This window comes from Chiroxiphia lanceolata, chromosome 2, assembly GCF_009829145.1.
Source record: "Chiroxiphia lanceolata isolate bChiLan1 chromosome 2, bChiLan1.pri, whole genome shotgun sequence".
Taxonomy (NCBI): Eukaryota; Metazoa; Chordata; class Aves; order Passeriformes; family Pipridae; genus Chiroxiphia; species Chiroxiphia lanceolata.
In genome coordinates, this window is record NC_045638.1 from 57119834 (window position 1) to 57141689 (window position 21856).

A 21856-nucleotide genomic window follows, 5' to 3' on the forward strand; every position below is an offset into this window, starting at 1 on the left:
TGGCTGTTTCTATGTCATTTCTCGGTGGCCAGCAGCTCTCGGTCTCTCGTAGCTGTATGAACGCGATCGTGCTTATTGTGATAGGCGCCGAGATCTCTCGCAGCCTGTGCGCTGCGCGATTCCCCCGCCGCACACACACACACATACACACATAATATGTGACACGGTGCCTTTTCCTCCACGACGTCGTTTAACCCCCTCGGGGCCGGGTTTGGCGTGGGTGCTCGCGTTTCGGAGTTGCACACACGGGCTCACAAGGCATCTTTTTGTGGCGGGAGCGCCGGCGGGGACAGCACCGTGCAGTGGGGCAGGGAGGAAGCTCGGGCGCTGCCAGGCCAGTGGGCTCCTTCAGAGCCACAATTTCTAAGCGTTACTTTTTATTCCTCTTCCTACTTCCCTCTTCACTTTCGGCCGCCGGACCTTTTTTTTTTTTTTTTTTTTCCGAATTATTATTTTTAATTTTTTTAATTATTATTTTGTCCTGAGGAAGGAAGGCGTATGGATATTTTTCCCGATGCCGTGTGAGCGGCGGGGCTGCCGTCGAGCTGGCGGGCGCTCAGGATGCGCAGCTAATGCAGCATCGGGCCCCCCGTTAAGGCGCCCGTTCAGCGGAGGCTGGAGCGGCTGCTGCCCCCCCTGGTTGGCTGCGAGGACGCGGGGCTGGGAGGTTGGACCGGGTCACAGCCTTTCTCCGCTCCTCTTTCCCCCCCTCCCACTGCCCCCCTCCGTCCCCCCGTTACCCCCCCGCGCATCCCTCCGCGGCGTTCAAAGCCAGAAGCGGCCGCCTTGCGCTTTGCACCCTGGCCACCGAAAATAACGAGTTAACCGAGGGACGTAGGAGGGACGTAGAGAAGAGTTGGGGTGCAGAAGTGCTGTACAAAAGATTTCTGTGTACATGGCTGAGAGCGTGTAGTCTTAAAGTGAAATGCAAAACTTAGCGTTTCCAGCATGGCAACTAGATTGTGATTCAAGGTATTTTCTGTGTAATGCAGAAATGCAATAGTTCAAGGAGGTTTTTCTGCCTCGAATGCTTAGTTTCCCTGGATTCTTTTAATCCAGTACACAAATTATACTTTTTCAGTCATTTTTTTCCTGGGAATTGCTTCTTACTTTGTCTCCACAATTCTTACCTTTGTGCCTTGATAGAAAATTCAGCTTAATCCTTGAAATTACGATACTAGAAAGATCTTATTGAGATTTAGCACTCATTTCTTTAGATTTGGATGATTACTTTCAGAGTGTTTTCAGAAACGTTTTTAGCAGTCAGTATGGGAATGTGCACAGAGCTGTTTCATTGTAGCTCTGTATACTTTGAAATATCAGGATTTGAAGAGATTTACACTATTCAGCTGTGGAAGTGCACTCACAAACACTGACTTTCACTTTCAATAAAATAACTGTCCTGACTCATAGCTAATTTACAAAAAAACCCCTATAATTCAGTATTGTACAGGTGCATATGCATTTTTTCCCACTGTTCGATAGTCATGTTCAATAGAATGCAATTTTTATCTATTTTTGATTTTATTTAAAATCTGTGCCTAGCACATACTTGACTACATGAAACAACTGTTCTTTTAAGCTTTTAATTTCTCAGCTGCACCAGTCCCATATTTTACAATTACATAAAGGTGGGTGTGGCTAAAGCGAAAGCAGTAAGCAATCTAATATCGATATATAGTGTATGTTAAGTAGGTTTTCCTTTCTTATATTTGATGTACTCCTTATTTTGAAATATTTTGGGGGAAAAAATCATGTAGCTTAAATAGACCCTTGTAGAGCTGCCTGCATTTTTTACCTTAGTTAAAATGTCAAACATTAACTGGGATTACTTGGCCCTGGAAAAGTTACATTTAGAGGAAATATCAATTGAACTTAAAGATCTAAACATATATACTTATATTGATCGGTGAAAGTTGAAGTTCTATGCTTACTAAAACATTGCTTAGATACACCACATAGCATAGTGTGTGTATTAATTTTTTTTTTCTTTGTTTCTTTTCAGTCTAATCATCTATCTTGATTCTTAGGAAAAACATCCAAATAAGCTTCAGTTGGTTGGGGTTTGGTTGTTTGTTTTTTTTTTTTTTCCTCCCTCTAAGTTGTACTGAAAGTTTCCAAGAAGTACCCTTTCATTTTATAGATATAAATCTACTGAAACTTGGAATAACTCTTGAGATTTTTTTTAATTTTCAGAAATAACAGTAATTTGAAAGTGTGACTGTGTATCTATGTGACTTTTTAATGTGTTAGGTTAGTATTTGATAGGAAGCTTAATGTAGTAACATTTTAAAGGGAGACTATATATACGATACCAAGGTATCATGGGGTTCTTTTTCTGTTTGGTTCGTTGTTTGGTTTTTTTTTATCCTTAGCTTCTGGAATTCTGAACATCTTACTATTCCATCTAAAATGCAATGTCGTAGAAGGAAAAATAAATTGGAGTCTTTAATTCCTTAATTCTTTTTATGACTAATAAGTCAAATTCTTAGTGAAGTACCACTGGAACTGCCTACAGACTACCTGGCTCTGTACAGCTTGCCTTTGAACACTGTATGAAGGTGCACATCTCATCCAGCTTGAATGTCAAAAGCCATCCTAACAGGTGTATCAACGCTTTTCTGTCACACTTCTACACATGTACAAGCACATGACCTTCCTTTACAGAAAAAGTAGCCACATAACAGTTAGTATTTCTTTTATAGGACCTTACTGGGTTTTATTATTTTCATTGGGAAGCAATTAACTACTGAACATGTAAGGGAGAACCAAGAAGCTTATCGCTGTATTCTGCGAGTGTGCTGCAGGTATTCTGTTCTGTAGATGCAGTCATCCACCCACACCCAAAGGCCCGTTGCAAGTCATTCCAGTAATTTACATTCATTACAAACTGTCAAAGGCAGAGCGCATCTTGGACTAGTTTTGATTGTCTGTGAAAGAAATAGGGAATGAAATTGTAGGCTTTTGTGTACAAACAGAAAAATGTTTTTATCGGGTTTTTAAAACTAAAAATAACTTTATGTACATCAATAAGTATTCTCCACGGATTTATTTTTTTTTATACTTACGTATTATTATAAGTTCTAAACACTTAGTATTTAACACTGGAACCTGATCTCAAAAAATGATGATGTTTTCTATTATCAGTAAAGCTTTTTTTTTTTTTTTTAGACAGGCTGCCCAAATTTTTGTTGTACATAGTCCCCTGTGACTCTTCTCACAGCCATCTATTTTTTAATAGAACTAGTAAAGTATTTTAAAGATAGAAAAAATTTATATACCTCACAAATAGAAAGGGGACATCAGACAAAATGGAGAGGTGTAGCCATAGATTTCCAGTAACCTCTTTTTAGATAGTGAAAATGTTGCTTTGCAATTATTTTTTTTTTTGTGCATTATTGGCAGGAGTTATGTAGAATTTTTAGGTTACTGATGTATGAATATATAACAAGCTAGATAAGTTGGGTTTCAAAAGAAATCTTTATTGAAAAATATCTTCATTGTGGATACTGGACAATTTCAGAAATTCTTAGAGTAAACTAGGTATAAAAATTTCTACCCAGAGGATATAAGGCAATGTCCATAGTGATTTTTTTTTTTTTAACCCTTTCTTGTAAGTTTTTAAAACGCTCATTCTAATAAAGAAACTTTGGGATACATCTATTCACTGGACAGTTGATAGTACCACACTTGAGGAAGAGTTTTGATCTTAGCTTTGTGTGCTGTATGAGAAATCCAGAAGGTTTGCAGGAATATTAGAGGAGGGTAGCAGACTTGAGCTCTAGTGCAGCTAACATTTAAAGTTGGGCAATTTTTTACTTTAATATGTGCATCTAATAATGTTTTTAGCATATAATTAAAAACAAAAAAAAAAGTTCTCTTTACAGAGAATACTAAGCTTTTTAACTTTATGTAATTCTAAACACTTTTCCATATCTCGGTAATGAACAGTTACTAGTGTATAAGGATGACCTCACACACAGATGCACACAACAGTAGAAAATGTAATTTATGTACATTTAGCTTTTATTTTGTTAAAGGTTTCCCAAGATGTGTTCTAAAACTCAAGGCGATATTGTTATATTGCACAAAACTGAAAGATAGGAGTGACTTTCAGTGATCGTTATTAATGTCTAAAGGAAACCACTGTTAGAAATAGGACCCCTCCGCCCCGTGACTATTTAGTTTGTTTTCAGACACTGCAATGAGTGTATCCACAGTAAATAGATTATTAATAAACTTCTCAACATTTAATCTGGTCACAACTAATTATTTTATTTAGCATGAACTGAAATTCACTTGAAGATTTGGTTTCAGAAAAAGATAATTACACATCAAATGGCTTAGGCTTGTATTTTCATTTTAAATACCTTTTGTAAGTCCAGTTTCAATATTATCTTCAAGTATGTTAAATATCAGTATAAGCACAGGGGAGACCACAACTTTTGTGCTTTTGATTTAAGAACAGAAACTTTTTTTTAAAGGTAAAATAGATAATGTGTGGAATACATGAAAATACAGACAAACTCTTTTGTCTTGTTAAAGCAGGGTGCTTATTATAGTTCCACAGCTGGGGGGGGGGGGTAGTATTTTCTGGAATACTCTTAAAGAATAAAGAACAGATTTATGGAAATATTTGTAAGCAGGTGACTTGATCTAGGCATCAGCTACTCGTTTATTAGGCCTAGGATGTGTCTTGTCATAGTACCTACAGTAAAAAAGTCCAAATAAAGTCAAAATACATTTAAGATTTTGGCTGTGTGAATGCAATGTTTCCTCCAGTTATTTGACTATAGTTACTACCTCTCTCAAGTTATACTTTGTTCTTACCTGATCATGGCTACTTTTTTTTTTTTTAGTCTCTCAGAGTGTATTATGTTTTAAAGTAGCTAATATTTGTAGGCTGCATTGTCATAAAGGCAATAATGCTAGTAGCTTGAAGAGCAAAAAAAAATTAGAACTCCTTAAAGAGAAACACAAGAATTTAAATACTTAACAGTCAATAGCATATTTTAGGAAATATAACAGTAATAATCACGCATCCATTAAGTAGTTTACTTACTTAAAAACTTATTTGCTTGTTTGAGGGTGGAGGGAGAGATTAGTAGTGGGTAGGAAGGGAGAACAACACCCCTTACTCCCCCCCCTCTTTTTTTTTTCCTTTTTCATCTTACTTTCATCTTAAAATGCTGCAGGAAGAATGAAAGCAGAAACATGCTAATCTGATTTGTTTCAGGAGGCTTCTGATAATAAAGAGGCATATCACAGGTGTTCCTAATCAAGTCAGTTTGGTTTAAAAAAAAAAGTATTTTTAAAATTAGGATTTCCTGTAACATAGACAATGCGAGGGTCAAGCTGATGACCTACGTCTATGTTTGGGGATCAACCATGAAACTCTGGGTGTTGGAAATATGTTATAATACATGACATTTTTATTGCAGGTTTTGACCTTTCAATAGAGAGCTGATTTTGGAGAACGACTTACTCCTGTGATTGAAAAACTCTCTGGAAGGTTGATGGAGCATGAGCTTGGTATATATTGTATTAACATTTCTCTTATTTCATATGTTCTTTATTTTAAAAAAGATATACACAAGTATAACTCATTCAGATTATTCAAAATAGGCCAGTTATGCTGGGTTTATTCACGAATTTATTATTTGTTAAAATAATTCTTCTTTACACTTCTCCTGTAAAATTATAAAAGACTAAGTAAAAGTATTTACACAAGCTGTGCTCAGAAGGAAATGAAGTGGCCAAAAGTATGTCTAAAAAGCTGAGTTTGCAACAGCCTTCATCCATTTGAGTTATATAAATTCTCCATATAGTATTGTTCTCCTATTCATGCCTTGGGAATTACTCCAACTGAAATGTTGCTAATTCAAAAACAAAGTATGAATGAAATTAAAAAATTATTTTTCAATAACTTTTTTTTTTTTGGGGGGGGAGGATGTGTTAAAGAATAGAACAGAGTAGAGAGGTAGTTGAGTGCATTTCCATGTAGTGGGTAAAATTTGTTTTTAAAGACATTAATAAGCTAGCTACCTGACAAACAAAGAAGCAGAAAAGAGAAAGAAAAGTGGTCTCCAGAGCCCTCCACCTGTACCAGAATAGTCAGAAATTTCATTTGTTTTATCTATTTGTCGGTAAACAGATATTATATAGTGAACATGTCAGAGTAATTCATACGGACTATGCTACAGTCATATTACAAGTCCTGCTTTGCACTGAAAGTACTAATTTGGCTGAAACTGAGAAATCCAGTCAGAGTAATCATAACCTATCTGCTCATATACGAATACTCTTAACTAACCATTTACATAGACAACTGAAATTAAAATAGTAAGTGGTCTTGGATTGAGTAAATTTGTTTAAATACTAAATGGAGTAGTAAAAACTGCAAGAGTGTATCTTCAGCAGAATATGTTCTAGTACAACAAATTCTGTGAACGTGTTGTGACTCTAGCAATTCAGACTTTCAGCTGGAATTCAGTTTTTATCCTTAATCAGTTCTGTCTGTCTTCAAGAGCACATTTTTTTGTAGGAAGTAATTGTACCATAAAATAGGAGAAGTTTTAAAAAAACAAAATTTCAGATTATCCCAGTAACTGCTGATTTCTACCAAGCAAATCCAGTGAGGTGTAAATTTCATATTTCCTCACTGTTGTAACTAAGGGCTAGTAGAACTGAAGAATTGCTGGCATTTACCAGTAATACACCTCCTGTTATAGAAGTATTGAAGGCAGGCATGTTCTGAATATATTTTTCATAAAATACCATAATTTTAGGGTAATTAAGACCACCTACAGAACATTATCAGTTGAGTATGGGAAGTGAAACAAGATTATATATAATCTTTGAAGTTTGTAATTAGTGAGTAGGTAATTCTTTATTTTTTAATCCTTTCTTTATGTGTTTAAACACAGTGAAAGTACTTTTATTAGTGCTGGTGTTTGGGTAACATGCCTAATGTGCTCCCAAATAAAATAAATATTTCGGTCTGTCCAGAAACTGCTCTGAATGTACTGCATTTCTGTTGGGTTTTTTCTTTTTTTTTTTTTTTTTTCTTTACCCTCTGTTTTTCTCCTGCTTCTCTTAGAAAAATAAGGATTTCACTTAACAGTTTTTCTGTAAAAATTCTTTTTTTTTCTGTACAAAAGCAGTTACATTCTTGTTAATGAAAATCAGGATTATATTGCAAGGCAAAGGTATCTAAGGCTCCCTTGTGAGATATTTAAAAGGTGAAAGTTTGATGGAGTGTTCCTTGGTCTGACACAAGTTCAGAGTATTTCTTATAGATTCTTATTCAGCAAAAAAAGGTGGTTTCTGGTTCACAACTGTAAATCAAAGGGATTTTAAATTTAGGGCCTAATCCTTCAAACTTTAAAATACACAAGTAGTCCTAATAACTCACTGCCATGAATAAGGATTTGCAGAATCATATTCTCATTAGATGCACACTTTATTTCCTTTAATAAATTTAATATATATTAAAGTATTTTGAACTTTAGACAAGTCTAAATGATTTTATAAGGTGCAAAGAGTTTTTCAGTAATATAGTAATTGAGTCTTACTCATTTATGAGGTCAAATATCTTTTAAGACTGTTGCAGTTGTCAGTTATCATTAGAATCCACTTTTTAAGTGTTGATTTGCTCTAGAACACTTTTGTGCTGAAATTTGGGCCATGTTAATTTATTTTTTTTTTTCTAGAGCTGTTTTGTAATTGGTAGTCAGCATGACTGTTCTTGACCCAAAGAGTAGGTGAAACTTTCAAGAAAGATGATGGAGTGTGTTTTCTTTTATTTTTCTACTCTTACCCTCTGCTATTATAGTTCTTATTTAACAAAACTGCCATTGATTTGGTTGCAGCCTGAAATAAGGGCTGCAGTGCTTGCCCCTTAAAAATTGCTGATGTGGCTATTGCAAATTGTGTGCTTGACTTTGTAAATTGTTTTGCAATATCTAATTGGAATGAAGTTGAAAAGATAGAAATGTACAGCCTTCTTTGTTGAAGTTCTTCAGACGTGGAACTTTGTGTGGCCACTTTCACTATTCCTGCTGTAGGTATAACACTTGAGGCTCTACAAACCTTGTTGGCTGAATCATAATTTGAGAGGTGACAATGCATGCTTATTGCTCATCCAAAAGGAACTGCAGATTACTTTGACAACTCATTTCTGCTTTCCTTAATGACTTCTCTTGCTTTTCAAAGGCAACTTAAATAATATTTCTGGAAGAGATATGTAGCTGTAAATGCAACCCATGCCTAGTTATTACAACAGATGCAAAATCAACCATTGTTTGAAACCCTGTGATATCTTAGGCATGACTGTTTTAAGTTTTGGTATCTGAAGCAACTGAATTTTCTGGATTTTGTTAGTTTAAACTAAATCCAGCCCTACCATTATTTTAAAATGGAGTTTTGTATACTATTAGATTTAAGTAGACATTAACTTTTATTATTACATCAGGCATTTAATGAAACATATATATAGAAAGAATTTAAGACTGGCATACTTACACATCATTTTTCCTTGTCTCTTGATAAAATGCTCTTGCAAGGCAATAGAAAAAGAAAAGTAAAATATATGCAAATTCTTTAGGGAAAATAGTTAAAATATGCTAACTGGAACATTTAAGTGCTTATTTTTCTCAAGTGCAAACATTTAATTAAGCAAGTTATTGCCCCCCCCCTTTTTTTTAATTATTTTTTTTGTTTAATTTCAACAAAAATCTAAGTAGAAATTTATGTAGACCTGTACATTTAAGCTTTGGGTGGGGGAATGAGAAATGTAATCAAAGTTCTTAAATGTTCAACTACTGTATTGATGACTTCTTAATCCACCTTGGTTTAGACTGCTGTTTGCACACTAACATTAAAAAGGGCATGTATGAAGATGCTACTGCTTATTGAGTAGTGTGTTTGAATAAACCACTGTTTCCAGCTTTGTTAATTTTGAATTTATTTCAAACAAAGGGATATTCATGGTAATTTTTTTTCTGATTTTTTGGGGGGCAGGATTTTTTTTTTCTTTCTGAAAACAAGTTGTTTTGTTATTATTCTAAATTTTTACAGTAGTATTATGAGAAAATAATTGCTTTTTCTCAAACGATACTAGCAAGATAATTACTCAAAGCAAGAAATCAGCAATATTTGTTTCCTAATTTGTGTAGTACTTAAAAATCTTAGTAATATGCAAATACCTCTACAGTATTTACACCTTTCCTTTAACCCACTAAATTTCAAGAGCTTGCTTTTTATTTCCTGTGAATGTCCTATGTGGTCTTTTTTGTTTTGAGGGTTTTATTGAGGTTTGGGGTTTTTTTAAGCCTTCAGGTCAAAGATTTTCTTGATTTTTAGGTGTCCACTTCCTAGTTGATATGAAGAGCAATATAAAGAAATGTTTTTTAAAGTTCCCTTTCTTCCCACTGAAAGAAATGAATTTAAGTATTCATATGAAAGTTAACATAAACATTTTGAAAGTATTGTGATTATGGACATGATTATGATCTTCCCAACTTTAGCTGATAATTTTCTACTTCAACATAGATATAGCATCATCTAAGTCATTTTTAGATTTAGACAGGACTTCCAGTGGATCTGATAAACGAAAAAATTTGCTTTATAATTTCTGTATTCTTTTGGAGCAAAATTTTCTGTCAGTAGAATGGGTAGATACTGTGGTCTTAAGCATGCTATTGCATTAGTAATTCTGAAAACACTTTACTTTCTCTTGTTGCAAGCTAGTCCATATTTTAGTCAAATTCAAGAATTAGACAAGGAAGACGCTCCATCTGTTGTGAAATGTTGCAATGGCTCTTACAACAAAGTTTGTTGCAGACAGAGTTCTCTTTTGATACTGTAAAACTTATGTCAGCATTTTGCACAGGCAAAAAGAACTCCTGATCGAAAGAATGTTATGTACTGATTAGCCTGTCCCTAAAACCAAAAGGTATTTTTCCAGGCTCTCAGGAGAGAGGATAATGATGCTTTTAATGCCAAGCACAGGAGTTATAAGACCAGCAGTCAAATCTGTACTTTTCTTCATCTGTGTTATCACCTAAAATCCAAAAATAATTTTTTTATCTCTCAGTCAGTCATTATGAGTTAGGGATTTTAGTTCTGTATGACCAGACTATTTTTTTTAAACAAAAGGTCACACCTTTAATTCTATGTGTGTGGAAATCTGTAGCCTATATGATATGAAATTTTTATTCACTATGTTCACTATACTTCTTTAGGTCCCAAATTCATGGCCTCTCTAATCAATTCAAGAGTAGATAAAATATGGTTTCAAATAAACTCTCAGGAAAATGTTTACCTTTCTTTCTAGAATTACCAGGTTTAAAATCTAGATCTTCATTTGCATCTAGGTTTGGGGTATAACTAGGAGACTCTTGAATTAGCAATGAGAAAATAATTCCTTCCAGGGTATTAGTACTGCTAGACTGTGTTCTGTTCTGACAGCAGCAACTCTTCTGTTTTCACTAAGGCTTTGATCCCAGCTATATCATCATAATTATGGTGAATTTGGCTGTGAATGTTGAGTGTTTGCTTCAGAAATTGATATTTTTGTGAAACTGCATAAGAAACTAACAAATATAAAATACAAGAATGTTCATAAGTTATCTCTTAAATTTATTGTCCTTGATTATTTTTTTTGCCATTTAGATATACAAACTTCTTGTATTTTGGTGTGCAATACTTAATTTGTCAACCTCACAGTCTTCTGATCTGAAAATGAGTTTGAAATGCTGTTCAGGTTTTTTTGTTTTATTTTTTTATGGGAATATAACTTATGTTGCTGACCCATTTTCCAGTATTAAAAACCTGAACAGAATTTGTCATTGAGGTAGGAATTAATGAAGGCTAACACTAGAGGGCAATTCAAAGCAGCAGTGTACTCCAGAACAGGTTTGGGTGCCTGTGGCCCTGAGCTGAAAAAGAGGGAGGCTATGGAGACTTTTCCAGGGTCTCCCCAGGCAAAAGATGGTCTTTGTGATTACTCTCCTAAATCGTTTATTTAACTCACTTTTCATATCTTGGAGTGCTCCTCTGAATGAGAAGGAAGTTAAACCAGTTCTTATGCTTTGCTGAATTACAAGTTAAGAAACACCTTCCAAGAGAGTCTTACCCCACTCACTCTTGCCAGTGTCAAAAAGGCATAACTTATTCAGTGGTGGGTTTTGTTCAATTTTAATTTGCTGTCATGTGCTACAGCAAGCTCTTTGAAAAATACTAGGATTTGTGGGGTAAGATAACATTGCACAGAAATTTAAATGTCTTTTGTTAAGTGCTAAGGAAAATGGAATACATGGTGAGTAAAATATTTTCTTTCAAAATACTATAAAGTTATTCAAGTTAATAAGACAGTATGAATAATTAATTTCATATAAATAAGAAAAAACAAACCACCTGACAACCAGGATAAGGCATCAGATGGGTACTTTGTGTCTGTAATTTTATCAAAGAAAATATATTATATTGAATGTAACAAAAAAATTTCAGTTGAAGATGAGTAATCAGGTGTTGTATTTAATATTTAACCAAGTAGGAGGGATCATCTGTATGTATTGTGCACAATTTAAACAATTTATATAACAGTGCATTACATAATAAATTACAGTTTTCACAGTTGCAATGTTCATTATAGATTTACAGAACATCTTGAGTACTTGTAAATAATAACCTGTAATGCAAACGATGATGTTATGGTTCTTGAAAAGGACTCCAGTGTTCTTATTTCAGCAATGCAGATTTTCTCATTATATTGAAATGTATGCACCCAGCCATATAAATGCTTGTGGCACAGCACAAATTTCAAAACAAAACATTTTATAAGTGAGTGTGAGTTTATACCTGTCCCTCTACCTCATTTTATGTGAATGCATATAATATATTATTATATGTTTTATGTGTACTTATATATAAAAAATCTGTAATTAAAATAGCCTGTTTGTTCCTACACTCTATCAGTTTGTCACGTTGTATTATCTTTACATTCTTTTGTCATGTTGTATTATCTTTGCATTCTTTTGCACAACTTACTATAAATGTTCCGAACTCGCTTTCGCTGCTTTCAAGGGTTTTTTTATAAAGAATACTTACTTAAAATCACTCTGGCAGTGCCACAGATCAATAGAAATACTACAATGCATTGTTTCAGTAAACATTTACACCTATTTTCTGCAGGTCTGCTCAGCAGCTCCAGTGCAAATTGAAAATATGTAATCTGCTGGCAATGATGTGCCCAACCTTAATTGGTGCTGGAGCTTTTGAAAGAGAGATTGTGTCATCACACAGCATATATAGTCCAACAATGACTGACCTTGATCGATCTGTCAAAGGAGAAAATAGCTTTCTTGGTTCTTAATTTGCAAAATACACAACAGAAAAAAAAATGGAGCATGTGAAATTTAACCCACAGAAGTTATTAGGTTCTCTGGGGTTTCGGGGAGACTTGGTTTTGTTGGGGAAATGGGTTTGAGGGATTAGTTGGCAATCATGCGTGGTGATAAAGCGGTCTTAATCACACACATGAACTCCTAGTTTTGAGAATTTCTACCAAATCCACCTGAATCTAGGTGGTTAAACCAAGCATACATGTAAGCTTTTAAGGAACTGAATCCTTAGTCTTTTGCAGGTAAGACACTACCAATTTAAGAATTAGCATTTTCATGCCAACATGACTTATCTTTTTTTTTTTTTTTTTTCCTTTTACCAGCTTGATTTTTGGCCCTAAATCAAAGAAATAAGTTCTATCTTTAACATTAAAGCTGTCTTCAGAGTTTTGTTTATTTTAACAAAGCAAGAACAAATGTGTAAGTACCAGCAATGTGCAGAGCAATATTGCAATATTGGTCTGTTCTGTGTTAAGCAGGTGGTTTCATGTGGCAGGCTGGAAGAGAGATTCTTTTTCTTCCCAGCTTTTGACAAAAAGATGACGCATATGACTCAGAATTAGAAGGGGAAATCTGCCAGTTTGCATCAGTTCCTTAACTTGTGGGCTGCTATTCACCACAAGGAGAATCAGTATACTCGCACCAGTGCTTCTTGAGAGATGAGGAGTAGTCCTTTCCTTCAGAAAGTGTAGAATGATTGGAGTAGGCCTTTGATATGTTACACTAGGCTTTTCCTATATTAAAATATTTTTCAATTGTATTAAATTTTTAGAAAGAAAAAAGCACAGATAATTTTCTTAAATACTACATTTAAGAATTAATATAGGAAGCAGATATTATAACAATGCAGATTAAAAGCAAAGGAATCTGTTTCATAAAACTTCTGTTTTGTTGGCACTGAAACTCAGCTGTTTTAGATCTCCACAGTCAATAGGTAAGGGGTTTTTTTTTATATTTTTTAACTTAATTCCACATATCTGAATCTCCAATTCGAGCTTTTAAGTAAGTTAGTAGGACTGAAAAAAAAATAAAAATAGTAACTTTGAAGGCAGAAACCATCTGTTTTGAAGGGGAAAATAATTATTTGAAGTCTGAGTTTTCAAAATGTTTTGCTTTAGACATGCTAAAAAAGATAATGCAGAACTCAGTGATAATTCCAATTATTCTTTCATATGGGTTTGGATTATGATGGAGAGGTATTTTTTGTGATACTGATACTTGCTCAAAGAGTGTACTGTCAAGTAGCCTTTTATTAAAAAAAAAGTCAGATGCTAATTTTCAGAGATTAATGTTGTCTTTTTGGTTGTTGGGTATTTATTAGACAGTTTGATAGGGCTAAGAATACAACTTTTTTTTTTTCTTTGTAACTATTGGTGTATTTTAGGTATTGGATTATAAATCTTTTTTCTTAATATATTAACTTCTAGTTAATTCAGCACGGTGTTACTTAAAGATTGTTAGTGAAATATTGAAAATCTAGCTTAATATAAAGCCGTAAGAGGCACCCGGCATCCTTATCCTTTTTGTCTTTTTTTTTTTTTTTTTCAATGGATAAAGTTCCTTTCATTTGGAAAAACTGTTGTTGTTTTGAAAAAGTATATCCTAAGTGAAGCTCATTTTCTAGCTGGAAAAATTAAATTCACTGCTTATCGACATGTGTCAGCCTCAGAAAGCACCATTTTATTTTGTATTAGCTCAGTTCTGTGAGTAGTGTTTCCCATTGATGGGAAATAGGAAACCAAACCAAATGTTTCTGAAAGGGAGTATACAGATATGTGTGTTAGATGGTATCTGTTAATATTAGTATTATTCTATTAATATTTCATGGGCAGGTGGGGAAAAGATTGCTGCTCCTGCATATTTCCTCAGCTACCATTTAATAAACAATAATCTAAGTATATGAATCTGCACCCCAAAGATGTTAAACACACTTGGAACTTCTGCTGAAGTGATTAATTAAATAACGAAGTTGTAGAAATACAGCTAACAACTGGAAAAGTTATAGCAGTTACTGGGAGGTTCCTCTGCCGTTAACTAGGGAATTCCCTTAACAGTTAAATTGATTTCTTCTAACAAGTCAGCCTCACCTTTCATAAGTCATACTGTTGTCTGGCATTTTATAGAAGTCATGTAGGGATGATGTTAAGAAAAAGACAAATTTACTGTCTGAGCCAGAAGGCAGGCTTACAAAAAAGCAACTTCTTTCAGGACACGAAAAGCTCTTTGTTCTGTGGCCTTGGTCTTTTTGTGCTTTGACCCTTATTTTATAGCATTGTCGCTCTGACCCTAAATCATTGAAAGCGGACATGCAGCAAATTTAGCCCTTTACAAGTGGGGTTTCATTCTGAGCTATGGGGCTGGTTTTCATCTTTAAGTATTATAGTCCCATACAATACTGAGATGTAACAAAATCTGAATTTAAGATTTTTGGTTTGGCATAGTATAAATAGTTATTATTTACATATAAGACCAATTTTTTAAAAAATATATTGCACTACTACTGTCCTATGATTTATTCCTATTTACCAGTTTCAGATAAGACAGCAATTAGGTAGACAGTCTAGTTAACACTGTATTTTCCACTGTCCCAGAAATACCTTGGAAATTGATCCTGTGCACAGACCAGCAGGGTTCCTGCAAAATCTACTTGAATATTCTGTTGAGGACAAGAAATGCTTTGCTATATATTACGGAGTTAGAAGATTTAAACAGCGATACCTGCATGGCCATCTTTCATAAAAGACAGTGACAGCTTGGGAGAGCACAGAATTTTACACTAGGCCTGTGACTGCTTCCTGGGCTAAATCAGCAAGTCATCTGGGAATTTAATAAAACTAATTTATTTTTTTTTTAAGAAAGCTTGAAATTAATAGAAAACTAATAGCTGATATAATTTTAATATATTTTTTAAAGAATCTAATGTGTTTAAGAGGAGAAACTGTTTCCCTTTCTTAATAACTTCATATTTTTAGCTGGTTTGTATTGTACAGTTATTGTTGTTCGGAGAAGGATTGTTACATTTTCTCTTTTACCAGCAATGATTCTATATACTTCAGGTTTTGTAAATTTGAACTATAACAGGATACCTTTGCTGAAGATAATAATCTAAGGATATGTTTATTGGAGACCATGAAAAAATGTATCTTGGTTTTGGTTTTTTATTTTTTTTTTTCATCTGAAGAGGTGTTAGAAATTTTTTTTTAAATGCTAATACAGAAGCTGAAGATTTTAAGAGTACTCTGGCTTTCTTTTTGGTAGATCCACTATATGTAGTTTTAATATATTTTGTGATAAAATTGAGGGCTAAGTAACATTTTAATTACTAGTGTAATGGAATATAAAACTTACTCTGTAGAACTTAGAAAATAGCTTCTTCGTTTTTCTTAATTTTGTATGTGTCCTTTCAAGCAGAAAGAATGCTGGTACAGATTGAAAGTGTTCACACAGTTTTCTTCCTGTGTGCTTGCCAAAGGTGCAGGGAAGACAGATTTTTAAAAGTTGTGTGCTAGCTATACCAGTGCAGTCAAGAGGGATCTGGAAAGCTTTTATGAAATGTAGCTTTTACAAACTCTGTTAGAACTTGGAGATTGATACACTTTACAAGTTCCCTTTAAAGTATTTCATAGAGCAATCTAGTTAATGCATCAGCATCTGACAAAGCACTTTTTAGAAGCCAGTAAAAGAGGTGGGAGGGGTTAGTCTTATACAATTTTATTTTTAAGCTAGAGTTTATTCCAAAATATACTTATAATATACCAAAATATACATTAGTAGTTTTTGTGTGCTATATCAGCTTCCTATAATTCTGCTTTCTTTTTTAGCTAGCCAGCTATAAAAATTGACATACTGTGCTTGTTAAAGTCAGAACTGACTACCTTTATTTTCTTGCCTTTCACTGCATTCTCTTTGCTCTTCATCACTCCAATAGAAGCATCAATATTGCAGAACCAAGCAACTGTCTTTGGTTTGGTTTGTCTTCATGACTGCGGTGGGGGGGGAGTGCACTTCATACGAACAAATGCAAATCAACCTAGTAGAAGCAGTTGTTGGAGTCTTAGATTAAGTAAAAAGGATGTAAAACAGAACTTGATGCTGAGAGTCCTTAACTGCACTTCTAAGTTTCCAGGTATTTTTATACTTCTGAATTTCTCAATGGTTTTGCTTCCTGGTTTTTATTTTTAGCTGGCTTTGTTATTTCATGTTTATCTTATGCAGTAGTTCTCCAGCTAGTCTAAATCTGTTTGTTCATGATCCTTGGAGAGATGGCTGGACACATGATATAGATTCTCCAAATTTAGTAGCAGTAAATTTCAGTAATCAGCAGTCATCTGCTTCACTTTCATTATTAGTACTTTACATTGCAAACAATGTAGTTCTCCTAGGCTTTTGCCATGGTTGTATGGGGGATATTGTTGACATAATCAGGAAATAGTTAACAGACAATCTCTTTTTTTTTCCTTAGTTTGTACTAACAAAACTCTAGATCAGTGCTAGCTATCTTTGTTCAAATATGTATCTTTGTGTTCAGAAGATTATCTAAAGCATTAACTGTGATTTTTTTAAATACAACTTTGTAATAGTCTTAGAAATATTCAACTACTTGGTAGAAGGTATAGAGAGTGTATAAGCTTGGTCTTGAATGACTGTTCCTTTTTGAGATGAAGTGAGGCAAATTTATTTCTGGATTGCTGTCACTTAATTAAAAAAAAAAATAAAAACCACACACACAAAAAACACTCAAACAGTAACAAAAAAAACCCCACATGCAACCCTAGCAAAGAATTTATTTCTTTTTTTTTAGAACTGCAGTCTTAAACATGAATGCAAAATTTCACTGTTACTTCAGGAGAGGAGCAGTCAAGGTGTATAGTTTATTCTCTTAATTCTTCTTCATCTGACCACAAAGTAACCTCAATTGAGTTGAGTGAATTAACTGAATATGCCTGAAGCAAATAATAAGGTAATAGTAGCCAAAAGTACACTGATATCTTTAAAGTAATGTTTTGAAATATTTCCGTTGAATCTCTTTCCTCCTTTTAAAAAATACATGCATATTACATTGAAGGCTGCTAACACTACAAATTAGGGAGAAAAGATGGTTCCTTAACAAAACAACAAGAAGGCAGGAGTAAAAGGATATAGTTCTAAATCTAACTTTTAAGAATGAACAAGAGCTGTAAATTCTACTGTGTTTGCAGTATAAATATTGCAGTGTTGAGTAAGCATATGACAAAAAATAAAATGAAACTATTATTTAAACTGGGAGGGAGGAGTGTAAACAGTGTATTAGAAAGATACAGCTACATACACTTTCAGATCTTACAGTCTTAAAGTTTGAGAATGGAAGTGTTCAGATTTCTTGATCATGAAGAGTGAGATTTCTGTCTTTTGCCCAGATTAATTTAATAAAAAATCAAAAGCAAGAGTCACACTGTCTGTGTGTTTATTCATATTGAGTGGTGTATTAGTCTCACTGAACTGTGAGAGGAAAGCTTGGCAAATTCACCAGCAGTTGTCCAAAAAGCTACACTGCAAAATGTGCTGTCTAACACGAGTAACATACTCTCTGCATGGAACGCATAGAGCAGGACACACTTGTCAAAGATGCTCTACTTCATACTGTGCCATCTCAGTGTAAACCCTGTCTCATTTCTAGTTTAAACTTAGCTAAACTGGGAAAACTGAGATACGGAAATGTAATTTCTATTGTCAGTGTTATGGAGCAGAGTAGCGCTGCTGGACAAAAAATATAATGCTTTAGACTGTGGAACACCAGGAGTCTTTCATGTTCAGATTTCTAATTTTAAACTGAAATAAGGTTGGGAAAGGGTCAAAACAAACAGTGAAGCAATAGCTTTGCTTTCATAGTGGATCTGTGTTGCTTTGCATTAATGAGTAAGTAACAAAAGCAATGGAATATGGTTGTGTGCAAATGATGTTTAACACTATCAGTGAGGAAAATGTTTTGGCCAAGAAGTATCAGGAGAGTGTTTTTATTGTATAAGCAAAAGGCATGAGGTAAATTTTTAGTCTTATATCATGTTCTTGGGCATTTGAGACAACATAAAGTATTTAATACAAAGGCCTTTATATGTTTTACTCCAAATAACTGACCTGTCTGTCAGATTGCAGGCCTAGTGGTAGCTTTTTGGGTACAATATGTTACACAGAGATTTAAGAAGTTTATTGGTAGTTATAGTATTGTTTGAAGAGCTTATTAGTAGTTACAGTAGCCAGAAATTCACTTGTAGCTGGTTTTCATAGTGTCAGAAAGAGATTGAGTTTGGCTTGGTGTTGTCATAAGCTCTTAACTCTAAACAACAAAACCTGAAAATTATATTTTATGTTGGGCTTGGTCTTTGATAAATCAAATAAGAAACACTGAAATCAAGGAAAAGCTCCTTCCTTGGGAACACTCCAATTGTTAAAAAAAGCACAAACATGTGCACACACTTTTTTTTGGTTCTCTTTTTTTCTTTTTTTTTTTTTTTTAACAGTTTCAGTTGTTTTTTCGAACAGCATTCCTGACTTCTGCATATGTGTGGAGAGCCTGCTTCTATGGAATTTTGGTTGTGCATCTTCAAAATCCTTCTTCAGCAGAGCTCTTGCTTCCAGGGGTTTGGGAGAATCTAACAGAGCTGCCTGCATACATGATTCCCAGCTTTCATCAAGGTCTTCTTAAGACACAAGGATGGAGGTAGGAGAAGCACTCTCAATAACACGACTATATTAGCTTTATGACCAAAACATAGAGGTACACAGCTTTGTGCAGATGCTCCTGAATTTCAGTAGATTTCTGGCTTAGCTGTCAGTATACTTCTTATCTTAGACTTCTTTTCATCCTTTTGTGTTCCTCATCCCCTTTTCTCACGTACACGGCCTTCAATTTTATGTGAAAATTTTCTTATTCTCCTTACAGATAAAGTATATTTTAATAGCAGTGTAGAAAATATATAGTCATGTTGTGTTAGATTTTTATTTGGTTGGTTGGTTTGTTTGGAGGCATTTTGTAGTAAAGTTTAAAAAAAACAAACAAAACCCACCCCTCAAAATCATTAAGGAAAACCCAACCTAGAATCCTGTAATTCATGTAAGGTTTTTGTTCACATTTTGTATGGGTGGGTGGAATTACCTGCAAGTTTTCTTACTGATGTACTTACTGTAGAAAATGCCATAATGGTTCTGCCAAGTCTTCATTTCATGGTGTGTACAGTTTAATTTTAGAGGGATTTACTCATGCAACAGAAAAACGCTCTCCATGCTTAAGCTAGAAGCTGAAAACAAATAGGCAATTGAAAGAACAGCATCTAGTTAAACACACAGTTTACAAATGAAGAATTTGGCTTGAATGTACAAATGAGAAATGTACTTCCAAAGGTATTGAATGTTGCAGCTGTCTCATTTAAATAATTTTCTTTCAATCTTTTAAGGTAAATCTACAAGTACAAAGCAGTATTTTCTCTTGCTGGGGGACATTTTTCATATTCTTTTCCCATGATAGTTGAAATAAATCTCTTACTACTGGCTAGCACTTTTGCTCACATCTATCATTACTTTCCAAATTATTTATATGTGGTGAAGATTTTGTCTTTACCTTTTCTTCTCTTGGCTTGTGCCTAGCACAGTTTCGCCAGGGGGACACCAACTGTCACAGCATTTACAGTTAGGTTTATTTTGACTTTGCACTCAAGTTTTAATTTGCCATGGTACTGGGTAAGTTGGGCCTTAATTCAATCTAGTTAGCCTATTTTAGCTGTCTGATTTAAATATCAAACAGATAGTAAGCCGGGGGGGGGGGGTAGTGTACTGTAAATATAGCTGCACGTGTATAAAATACACTGGAAATGGCTCTTTGATACAGTTCCTAAAGTTAGCATTCCTACCTGGATAACTATATAAAAACAGTGTTGCTACAGCTACCTATAAGTTTACACTGGCAATCTCACTTTAATTGGCACGGTTGTGGTCATGCACTCAGAATTCTAACAGATATTATACTGCTTTATTATTGCAGGAGCAAAAATAGGAAGGGAGAAAAGAAAAACTCACTAATCTTTTCCCCATGTGGCCTGCCAAACCTTTTTTTTGTGCTTACAGATAGCCCTGTTAGTTTGCAGAAGTTGTTTATCATGAACTGACTAGAAGGCTTATTGTAATGAAGTGGAGTGCTTGGGTCCATGCTGTGTAAGTAGCTTTTGTCTTAATAGTTTGGTATAAAAACTTTAAAGAAAGCATAATTCATGTTATCTAGGGAACTAGTAAAAGTACTGCACACCCGTAAATCTCTGGCATACTTTAGTCTAAGAAAATGATACCTGGCAGGCATGTGAACTCCAAGTCTCTTGCCTACTTCTTCAAGTAAAAGTAGCATGGTCATTCTAGGTTGGGGGCCAATGAACCCCTGCTCCTAATAAGAGAGAAGTTACTATTCTTGCTAACAATCTGTTGTGGATTTTTTTAAATATATTTTGCCCCTGAAATTAATTAAGAAGCACTTGTAAATCTGTCTGTCCAAAAATTGCAGTGAGAGTAAGCTGCAGAGGTCTTGAGAACTGATATAGTAGTTGATAGAAGCTTATTTTGAGATTGGCTCTTATTCCGTTATATATGAAAGTTGTTGGGGGTTTTTTTTCACATCAATCTCCAGATGACCAAAAGTTGGATTAGAAAATAACCCAGACTTTTTTGTTTTCTTTTGAAGTAAACATCTGTATAATCTTTAGTTCCTCTAATCAGACACAATTTGTCCAGTTACTGGTTCATGTCCCATTAAGGTTTTATGCACAGTTGACAATAAAGTCTAGAGCACTGTAAATAAACAGTCAGCTTGGCAATGGACAGATGTTTTATAAACATTTTGTAGTTTATTAATACAGCTGATGTTACATGAAAGCTAACATTCAGTAAGAAAATTCTGCATTAAGCTCTCAGTGTATGTTTCTATTTCCTTGAAGCATGGTAGACACCTTGGCATAACGTAGCAGCACATAATGGTTTGTGGGTTTTGAAAAGGTGCAGGCCATATTGTGCTGCCTCAAAAATACAAGGATTTCATCACCCTGAAGAGACATATCACTTAGGAATTAGTCAATCTTGTGATGCTGATGTCTGTCATACTTTAGCAGCACGTAAATATTGGTGTTAAGACTGTAAATATCTCCAGTATTAACTGTGCTGCTGAAGTAAGGCTTTCCACTTCTGCACGCCAGTCATGGAAAAGGACATTTTGTGTATTTCCTTTGCCTTTTTGTTGCCACAAATTTGTATATTGTCTGTTTATAAACACTTTATTGGCTTTTGTTTGTATTTTGGTCTATTCAGAAACAATATTTAGAACTTCATAGTGTATGATGGTAAATATAGGATAGACATATATAACTTTGTGTTGGTTTACCTGAAAACTGAGCTTTTTAAAGAAGCCATCTCAAGCTACACCTGTCGAACAATGCTTT

The 21856-nt window shown here is 34.4% G+C and overlaps 1 long non-coding RNA gene across 5 annotated transcripts in view; it reads left to right on the forward strand.

Annotated features, from left to right (window-relative positions):
- Nucleotides 1-21856, forward strand: part of LOC116783191 — a 76178-nt gene that overhangs the window by 49469 nt on the left and 4853 nt on the right. For 2 of the 5 annotated variants that reach the window (XR_004355548.1, XR_004355549.1), the window contains 4 exons: nt 5442-5532; nt 17206-17364; nt 18902-19101; nt 20502-20588. This is a non-coding gene — a long non-coding RNA (uncharacterized LOC116783191). Of the gene's footprint in view, nt 1-5441; nt 5533-16335; nt 16531-17205; nt 17365-18901; nt 19102-20501; nt 20589-21856 lie in introns of those variants that run through there. The other 3 variants (XR_004355551.1, XR_004355547.1, XR_004355550.1) reach the window with 2 other exon arrangements.